The following is a 10,320-nucleotide window of genomic DNA, read 5'->3' on the forward strand; positions in this document are numbered from 1 at the left end:
AATTCTGCAAAACAGAAGCTTCCTGGGCCTTCAGAGAGATAGTTATGCACTCAGAGTGAGCTGAGGGAATGACACTAATCTAAACCACCCTTCCTCGCTGTATTTAAGCAGTCTGTGTTACAGTATATCACATCTTATGATATCCCCATGCTATTCCTTACAACATGTCAAGACATCAGGCCCCCGCCTCTATTTTCAGCACAAGTGTTATTCGAATGAATTTACTGCCATTTCAGGTTCTCGTTTCATCTTAAACCCTGTTTGTGCCAACTGCTCAGCACCAGACTTTATTTCTCTCTTAATGGTTTATTACCTTCAGGTTTCAAATTATTTTTCTGTTCACAGACCAATTTCCATCCAGAGGATGAAATGTCCCCTTACATGTTCTGGGCCAAGAGTATAAACCTTTGCATCTAGTTTTCTTTATATATATATGTATTTTCTTGGTTTTATCCCGCTTACTTTGCTGAAATAAAAGGTTTGTTTCAATGCCATTCTGGGGACAATGATGCAGCGTTTGTATTAAGAAACCCTAAACAAGTTGTTTTGGAAATCTGCTCCAGAATTACTCAGATGTCCTTTTTGGTATCTGATAGAATTTTAGATGGCCAAATTTAAAATAGTCTGTGAAACAATGGTTATTTGATAATGACTTTAAAGACATACTCAGTAACTCACTGCAGTTGCCTGCTCTGCTTAATGGGGGTTGCTGGCAAATCTGATATATCGATCATTGCAAGTTTTGGCGATCTCCAGAACTTTGCATACAGTAGGAGCATCCTCCTGAGCTAGCTTTTCTGCATTTGATAGTAAATGGATTCTTTTTATTATTACACTGAAGCAGCACCTTGATTATCATGATAAAGGACTTGGCCCAAATTGATCCAAGTGCTGTGTTCAGGGAACAACAGTATCTGAGGAGGATGGAGTGGTGGTACTATGGCTAAGGATCTGTGCCTGTGGCCGGAAGGTTGCCAGCAAAGGGATCTTACTCTGTTGGACCCCTGAGCAAGGCCCTTAACCCCAACTGCTACAGGAACACTGTACAATGGCTGACCCTAAGCTTCTCTCTCATCTCCTATAAGTCCAAATGTCAGCTCTCAAGGCCGGAGTTGGGCGAATCCAATCCCAGCAACCTATAGGGGCCACTATTTGGTGAAATAGGAGGTAAATAACATTGTTTGCCTAAAAAAGGGGAGAATCCTCTCGTTAATTCAATGCAGTCATCAGATCAGTAAGCCTTTTTACCTTTTGTTTAGTGCAGATTCATGCACTGTGGAGGGGTCATTATTTGTATAGTGAACTAGGAGGTAACTAGCATTGTGAGTCAATTTAGAAGAATCTGGAAGAATCTGCCTGCAAATCCAACGCACAGTCATCAAATCGACGTGTTCTGTAGAAAGAGCTTCTGTGTCATTTAACTGTGGTACTGTAGATGCAACTAAGGTGCCGCCTGACCAAAGCTGTATCATCACTGAGTGAAAAATCCCAGGCTTTACAAAGTCCATTATAATAAATGTTATGTTTATTGTGTTTTTGTTTCATTATGTTTTGTTATGTTTAATGACATATTCAATTAATCTTTGGCACACACAGTGGCCAGCGAATCCATGAGTAAGACATAAGGAATTCGAGGAGTAACATCATCACAGCATTCTCACTTTACACACTCTGCTGACTGTGTAATGCAGCTAGTATAGGTTAATATCTGTTTAGGAACAAGTAAAGGTTTATTCCATGCTGGAAAGAGAAGAAAAGAAACACAACATTTCAGCTGTGGATCCTGTCATGATCTGGAACCCCTCCTCTTAAGGACGCTCCAGCCCCTCCTAGTTTATGATTTATCTCCTGCACCTGCCTCCGGTTCCAGCCCCCGTCCTATGAAAGCCAGACGTTCCTGCCAATCTGGGCTCAGCTTTGGAAGATGGACGCCCGGAAGCCCGCCTACCCGCGAGTCCAGGAGCGACTCCACAGCATAGGCTTCACAACGGTGCCCGGACCATCTGGGTCCAGGACGGGTAGCGTCTGGTCCCGAAACCCCCCTTTTATTCCCCTGACCCTTCGCCGGATCCCGCTCCGGCCTTTAACCTCGTTCGTCTGTGTCAGGATGGATCACCCGGCTTTGGGCATTGGCTTTCCCAGGATATTCTAACGGACTCCCTGGGACTTGTTTGCCCTGGACACACCCCCCCCACCCCGAGCACCAGTGCACCTTGGACACGCCCCCTGTTCTTCTTCCAGCCCCTAGCCTAGTCTTTTTTCCATGTGTTTTCTCACTCCCTTCCGGATTGTGCTGTCTGCATAGGGTCCTGAAAGACGCTTCGTGACAGATCCTTCTGAAGGTGTGAACATTTCGGGTTACTTGTTCCTTTGCAGCCTACGCACGCTGACACAGCTACCTGCTTGAACTAATATCTGCTAAAACTACAGTAATTGCATGTTAAATGTTTCTCATTCTGTCTTTAGTCTGTATCTTAGATTTTTGGTCAAGCTGTTGTCTCATCTGTTAGAGCTGTTTGTTCAGCACATGAATGTCAATTCACCAGCACTCTCAGTATACAGTACACAGGAAGCCAGAAGCGTGAAGAAAATTTGTAAATGTAAAAATCCGCTTCTCTTTACCCCCTGCTGGAGAAAAAGAGAAAACCTCAGGCATTTTTGCCTCACTGCTGAGGCTTGGTAATTGCTCTTGAGTAAGATACATCAGTTGTACTTTGAAAGAGAAGAAGAAAATTGCATTCGTGTGTGTATGTGGGCATCTGTGTGACTATTTACATACACGCTAACAGGAAGATTTTCAAAGCTTTTTGTGCCACTGGATTTCTATCTTATTAGTCCAGCTAAAATTTCAAAGCATGTAAGAGAAAAGGACAATTACAATCTTTCCCCAGCATCTGCATCATCTCCTGCTAGATTTGCATCAGTTACAGCTACTTTCAGAAAACCTAGAGTGCATTTTACTCTAGAGCTCTGAGCCTTAACTACCTGTTAACCTAAAAAAAAAAATGATATCTGAAATGTAATTACAGTATGATAGCAAAGACAAAAATATTTTTAATTGAATCTCACATAGCTAACTTACAGCTTTTACCAATTGACTAGAATTGAACAAAGTGACAGAAATGTCTAGCCCAAGCTATGATTTCATTTTTTCTTGGTAGGTGTTTGAGAGTTCAGATGGATCCAGGAATTAAATCCTTTTAAAGTGATGTAAAACTAAACACAGCATCATAGATTGTGAACAAAAGAAGACATAGAGATCTCTCTAGCAGTGAAAAGCAGTGTTTTGGGAATGAAGATCATTATGACATCATAAACAGTAGCCTGGCAACTGTGCTGACATTATAAAAGTCCATTGTCTGACAAGGTCATCAGGAAGTTGTTTAAGTTGCCAAAGTGCTGGCATACTTGTAGTGATAAAAATAATTTCAGTAATAAAAGCTGAGCAATATAAGCCAATTGATGGAGAAGGAGAAATGTAAAAAATCCTGGAAAGCAAATAAAATGGCAATTAAAGTTTGGACTTTAATGACCAGGAAGGTTAAAGATTTACAAGAGAAGGGCAAGTGAGTAATATCTTTATTGCAACAGAGAGCAGGAAAAAAATAAATGGCTAGTGAAAATGAATAAATAAAAAGGAATGGAATTCAGAGCTCTGGTGTTGAATAAAGTGTTTGTAGAGATAAGCACAAGTTCCATTAAACTGTCAGATTCTCTGATGTTATTTTTTTTTTCTGTAGCCCCGCATAAGCAATAGATAGTTGGCTGTTTGCGAACCCCATTTGGGAAAAGTTGGCTTTGTTGAATTCCTTGTGGGGTTTTTTAGGACACAGGCAATTCTGCATTCAGCGGGCTTTTGTGCAATTTTGTTCCACAAACATCACATTTCCTTTCCATAGCTCCTGTTTGCTGTAGTTTTAAGGTTTTAATAACAGAAATTACGGCAGCGGAAATCTGTGTTGAGAAGGACCAGTAATCTGGGATTTTTGGGGAAACAGTATTTGACTTATTTACTGAATTGTTGTGTTCAGAAGCCAACAGTGATGGTAGCAGCAGATATTGTAGTCAATATCACGTTGGCTCAGCATAATACTGTACATTAAATAATCACATCTATTATTTCATACGTGTTCAGAAGGTATTTGTCCTATAATGATGCATTTGAAGAATGCAGTTGCACAATGCTGTGCCGTATTAAAAACAATGAGAAAAGTGACAACACAGGAGCATCTAGGGTAGCTTTTCCGTGTGAATTATGGGGAGCTTGAGTCCGTGAAGAGGCTTCTACAGAGGAGTGGTATTTATTCATGGTACAGGATCTGGTGTGTTGCCTGAAAAATCGGGTAAACACTACCATCTTACTACTGGAAGATTGCTAATTTAATATAACAGGGCTCTGAGGACCCAAGACACCCAGTATGTGTTGAGTGATGATAACTTCCTCATTCAGCACAGTGTTTGGTGTTACTTTTAGGTGACACGTTTCACTTTCTAGTGTGTATTAATTTATTTAATTCTTGCTCACCTGTGCTTGTTATTTCCAGAATGGGTTTGATTTATCATGGCTGTAAATCCAAAAAAAAACAGTGCTACAGATCTTCCTGTTGATCTCTCCATGTGCCTTCATGTACTGTACATCTGTAATGTACATACATACCGTACATATGCAGCAAACAAATATTCTGCCCTGTGCCCTGGGTCCAGAGTCAAGACCCTGGAAAGGTGTGTGTGTGATTCTCATCTCAGAAGGGAGACCTTTTCATCCAGTTTTACCCTTTTCTGTGCAGGTCTTTTCTGGAGGATCTGTCTGTTCCTTTATTCTCCAGGCTATGTCTCCATTGGGATGGAATGCAATTTGCTGTATTATTTCAGTGAAACATGCTACTGCAAAGAAATTAGACAATTCAGCGTTTGTTCGATAAGACATCTGTCTCTCTTAAGGGCAGACACTGAAATAGGGGAACTATTTGCGTTGTTTGTGATGAAGACCATATGCTATTGATGATCAAGTGTGTATAGGGTTGTACATCTACACAAAGGAATTAATTAAAGCCTACTGTATAATCTTTCCCTGCACATGCCAGTGACCTGACGTCTCCCATCTCCTCTGCAGACTAATCATATTTCCAGATGACACATTTCGGCTAAAACAATTTTGCCTTTCAGCAGGACATTCGGAGTCTTCAGCAAGACATTAAAAGCTGTTCTGCGATTCATCTGCGTCAAATTATGTGAAATAGCGGAAGATGCCTGCGCACAGGCTCCAGTCATATAAAACAATTACGACCCTCCCACAAATACTCCTGGAGAATGTCCTTGGAGATTTAGGACTGGAATATCTATGTTGCACAAAACTGATTCGATCTGGAAATACAGCAGCAGAAACTGGAGCTTTTGGCCTCTCCTGCTAACATTTCTATCAGATCTTGTCTACTTGTTCCAAAGCTGGGCCTGTAGCTAATGACATAAACATTTTTTCTTTCTACCTTTCATGCTGCCAGTATCTCAACGATCCCATCTTCCTGTGGTTATATCAGTTGTTGATGTGATTTCTAAAGTACAGGTGACAGGTGAGCAGGTCTGACGAGTGATTCTGTTACTGTGTGCTGGACACTGGTAGCTAAAGGATGCAAACTTGAGGTGTGGATGGGGGATAGCAGGCATGTAAAGGAAATTCGATCCTGACACCACCTTAGATAAGGTATTGTACGTCCTTACAGATCTCCTGATTTCCATCAGGCAGGATATAGACAGGGACTTCCTGTTTTGTGCTGTACCTGTAGGGCGGCTGGAGCACATGGTGTTGAATTCCATTCATCCGTTTTCTAAACTGCTTAGTGCAATACGGGGTCTTGGAGGACCCAGAGCATATACCGGCTCTGTAGAGGAGCGAGACAGGATACAACTCGGACAGGTCAGCAGGGCACACACAAACCTCCAACAGGATCAGTTATTCCAGAAGTCAGTTAACCTAACAGTATGTCTTTGGACTGTGGGAGGAAACCCGAGCCCCCGAAGGAAACCCACGTAAACATGGGGAGAACATACAAACTCCACACACATGGCGCTTCAGGAATTAAACCCAGGGCCCCAGCGCTTTGAGTTTGCACATACAGAAGATAATTACAGCAACATGTTCTAAACACATTATAAATACTGTACATATTGTATCAAAACATAGTTAAATGCATATAAATGTGTATCTCCCAACAGAATGTACTATATACAGTATATGAGAAAAATGTGTATTAAAACTAATTTTAAAAAACTAAAGTTGTGTACATGCTTACATATACAGTACTTATAAGTGATGTCTATCACTGCATATAAGATATTTGTTCAAATTAAGAATTAATGCAATTTTTTAAGATCTGATTGATTTTATTTGATTATTATATATTATATATTATTATTATATTGATTAATATTGATTTCTTTATTATCCCAGTCCTGTTTCTAAATAGCAATATTCGTCTACAGTACGTGTGTACAAAACAAACCCCTCATGCTTTCTCGTCAGTGTGGAATCAGAGGAACTTAACAGAACCCGGTTCTCCGATCTTCCCAGCTGTAGAAAGGAGCAGGCTGTGATTAAAATAATAATCTGGGAGTCGAAACTCTCGAGAGGGGGCAGGAAAGGTGGAACGTCACCTGCTAATGGAACGAGTTTGATTGTCTCATTATTTCCGCTGAACTGAGAAATAAGCCGAGATGCTTCAGTTTTTCATCTAATTCCTCGGGCTGGGGAAGTTTATTAGAAATCAAAATGCATTATCACGTCACTGAGGGGCTTTTTTATTGTTATTTTTTTTCCTCCCGCCTTTTCCCCAGACAGACTCCAGTCTTTTCGAGCAAATTAACCCCGCTGACTGATCTTGCGCTGTGTCACACCAGACAATTAGGATCCAATCTTTCCTCCGCCACTCTCCTCCTCCTCCAGTTATTCTGCCTCCATTTGTTTCCTCATTTGGCTTCACGCTGAGATTTGGATTCTGCAATATAAATAACAGATTTACCGATGCAGAGGCAGACCGGGGACTGCTCTCGTTTGAAGAGGAAAAGTGCTTTCTCTGATCAACCTCACCCAGCCCAGTGCTGCCTAGATTCCAGTACAGCTGAAAGTGGCTGTCATTGCCTGTCTTTGCCTTTTACGCCATGTGAAGTAAAGTGGAGCTCGTCTGTGTGTAGAGCTTTCACCCCAGGTGACACAGAGCATGTTTTCCTGAGTAGCCACAGTTGAGTTACGGTTGATGTCCTGTTAGAGTTGCTGTTAATTGTACTCTCAAGGAGAATAAACCTCGTACTGTACTGTATATTCTCATGTCCACACATGCAGGCTTGCTATGTGTTGGAGAAATATTTTCCCCGCTTCCCCTTAAAAGTCAGTCAGGAGTCCGTCTCAGAAGTTAAAAGAAGTTTTTATTTCATGCGCATGGGAATGAAACATACAGAGATGCTTGGCGTATTTTTCTCAAAAATAATTAAACTAGACGAGTCCTTAAATATTTTCCTGTTATCTGTCACGATTCTCTGCGCTTACAACATTGGCAGTGTCCTAAAATCACGCACATCTTTCTACCTCCCTATTTACGAAAGATAACTTCTTCTAATACAATTGGTCACTTAGTTTCGCAGCACACATTCCTATATAACAGCATAGAATTACACAGTAGCCCTTGTGTCCAGCATTCTTCCAATCCAGTTCAAACCAGTTCTGAATGGCCACCTTATAAAATATTGCATCTTCTGCAGAAAAAGTGTGTACAAAGTTCACAGAGACCCTCAACATACTATATTCTGTATTTTCACTGTGATTTTATCCTCTGCTATTTCACTAAGGCACATAACCCTGTGTTTTCCTGAGCTTTACAACACTTCAGTGTGACAGCAGGATAATTCAGCATTGTAAATACAAAAATTGGCAGTGCTTCAGACAAATTCTATGATATGTGACTTAGAGAGGGGCCGTTTGGTACAGACTTGGCTCTGACTCACATGGCTGAGGAAACTAAAGCCCGGCCATGATAACGAGCCCACTGGGACTGCCCCCAGCAGTGATGGGTAGCAGAGAAAGTGGGGCAGCAATGCATGCTGGGATAGACAAACACAATAATGGTATTTATTTGTAACTGGTTGAGGTTAAGAGCTGTTCTCCTCTCTCAATCTGTAGTTTAAGAGCTCCCCTATAAATACTTGCCATGATAAATCATTACATTATCAGTCTAGCACTAAGAGTTTGGGTTTGGCACAGTTAGAGCTTCAGGAATCAGGGAAAGCAAAGGAAATTATCGGGAGATGTAGAGGAAAATCAATTTAATTGATTTAAATTGTTAATGTGCAAAGTTTCTCTGCCATGTTCTAAGTTTCGCTCAGCCACAGAAAGTAAGGACGAATGGCACCAACATATTCTGAGTTTAGGAGTGACAACATGAACACCACAGAAAGCCTAAAAAACGTCCAATGCAGATGGGAACTTGCAATGCAGGGCTCGGTACCCAAATTATTGAAGTGCTTCCTGAAAATAGGAGAATTGTACGGTACATTTTATCAGAGTAGTACCTGACTGGGGCCATTCCATTAAGCACATATTGTCATCACTCCTCTAGAGGGCGCTCCTACCTTTATCGGTATGTTCCCAGCTGCTTCCTCTCCCCGTTTCCGTATTTAAGCCAGGCATCTCCGTAGTTCTGGGCTCAGCTTTGGAAGACGGACGCCCAGAAGCCCCCCTACCACCGGGCACAGGAGTGGCCCGAGGGCACAGGCTTCACCACGGCATCCTGATCTGTGAGTCAGGGGCTCAGAGCACCTTGCCTTGTTATGATTTTAATCTTCCATGTTCCTGGTTTCCCGTTCCCTGTGTTAGCTATCTTTGTCATGGATGGACCACCCAGCTTTTGGATTACGGACTGCTCCACGATTTTCCCTTCTGGACTTCCTTAGCCTACTCCATGCCCCCTGAGCACCGGATCACCATCTCCTGTCTGTCATCCCAACCTTACCTCGCTGTGCTTTGCCTGATGTCCTTCTCCAGACTCTTCCGGATTATACCGTCACACGTATGGTCTCCCGTGACACATACCGTACCTTTAGTCTTTCTAAAAAAATAACATAGTCAGCCAAACATCAATTCATGCACCTGCTCCACGAAAAATGAACTGTTGACAGTGATGAGATCAATTAAATTCAACCCCATGCTGTGGTCTGTAATTAACAAGCAATTTTGCCCAAAAGGAATCTTTGTTTCTTTTTTGGGTGATGCATGTTTCAGTAGAAAGACTTTTGTCAGACAGCAGACACAACAGCTCTGTTAAGGCTGCTAATGATACAGTAGGGAATTGGAGCATATCGGCTTGTGAATACAAGAAAAAGAAAACATGAGAGAAATTAAACGTTTTTCTCTTGAGAAGAAAGGTTATTAAAAATGTCAGTGTGAATAGGAATGCATGAGAACTTGAGGTACAGTTTTGCTAAAATGAGTGGAGCTGTCAGCTATATTGGTGTAATGTACTCTCCATCTGTATCAATTGTCACATCGTAGTTTTACTCTCTTGGCTCTCTATTAACCAGGTGAGCTGTTGGTCTCAGTTTCCAGGAAGTATTCTGAGATGTCAGAAATGAAGCATGATACAATGAAGATATACAGTAATCACAAAGATGGGCAGAAATTAAAGGTGTTGAAGGAAAGAAAAGAAAAAATAATAGATCAGGAAGTGTCACATACAGTACACGCAAATTATCATTTCATAGTATCTAATGTGTTTAATGTGTTACTTTGTTGTTGTGTTTTCATTTATTTGACAATTTAATTTATTTGATCTGTTTCAAATGCATTGCACAGATTTTCAACCTTAACTACGAAATTGCCAGACCAGGACAAGTGTCCAGTGGACATTTTAATGGTGAGTAAACAAGTGAGTCAAGACTGAATGTACTTCTGATCTGAGTGCAGGGATTGTACTTTCTTACAGTTAGGTACCAATATGTATCAGAATGACTCAGGATTAATTATTTGAGATTGTGAAAAAAAATGTGTGTTTAGGATGAGTATCTCCCTGGAGGACAAAACTTTGCTAGTTTGATACATAAAGGTTCCATGAATAGACCATTATTGGATAGTACAGAGAACACGAAACCTGCAAACTATTTGTGTGATCATTTGTCAGTCTTTACTGCAGCCTCTGAGTTCTTGTCTATTCTGGTTGTGCTCTGACTTCAGACTTTAAAATTCATGTTCAGACGGATTTAAAGTCCACTGAATTGGCCAGTCTCTGATTTTTCACTTGTTCCTGGTACAAAATTCATGGTGAAGCACTGCCCAAT

The 10,320-nt window shown here is 41.2% G+C and overlaps 1 long non-coding RNA gene across 1 annotated transcript; it reads left to right on the forward strand.

Annotated features, from left to right (window-relative positions):
- The first annotated feature begins 3,440 nt into the window (after positions 1-3,440).
- LOC138226529 (uncharacterized) lies at positions 3,441-10,040 on the forward strand. Its single transcript, XR_011184567.1, has 3 exons — positions 3,441-3,566; positions 8,864-9,056; positions 9,839-10,040. It is a non-coding gene; the product is annotated as an uncharacterized lncRNA (long non-coding RNA).
- The last annotated feature ends 280 nt before the right edge of the window (positions 10,041-10,320 follow it).

The sequence above is a fragment of the Lepisosteus oculatus genome, chromosome 2 (genome assembly GCF_040954835.1).
Source record: "Lepisosteus oculatus isolate fLepOcu1 chromosome 2, fLepOcu1.hap2, whole genome shotgun sequence".
NCBI lineage: Eukaryota > Metazoa > Chordata > Actinopteri > Semionotiformes > Lepisosteidae > Lepisosteus > Lepisosteus oculatus.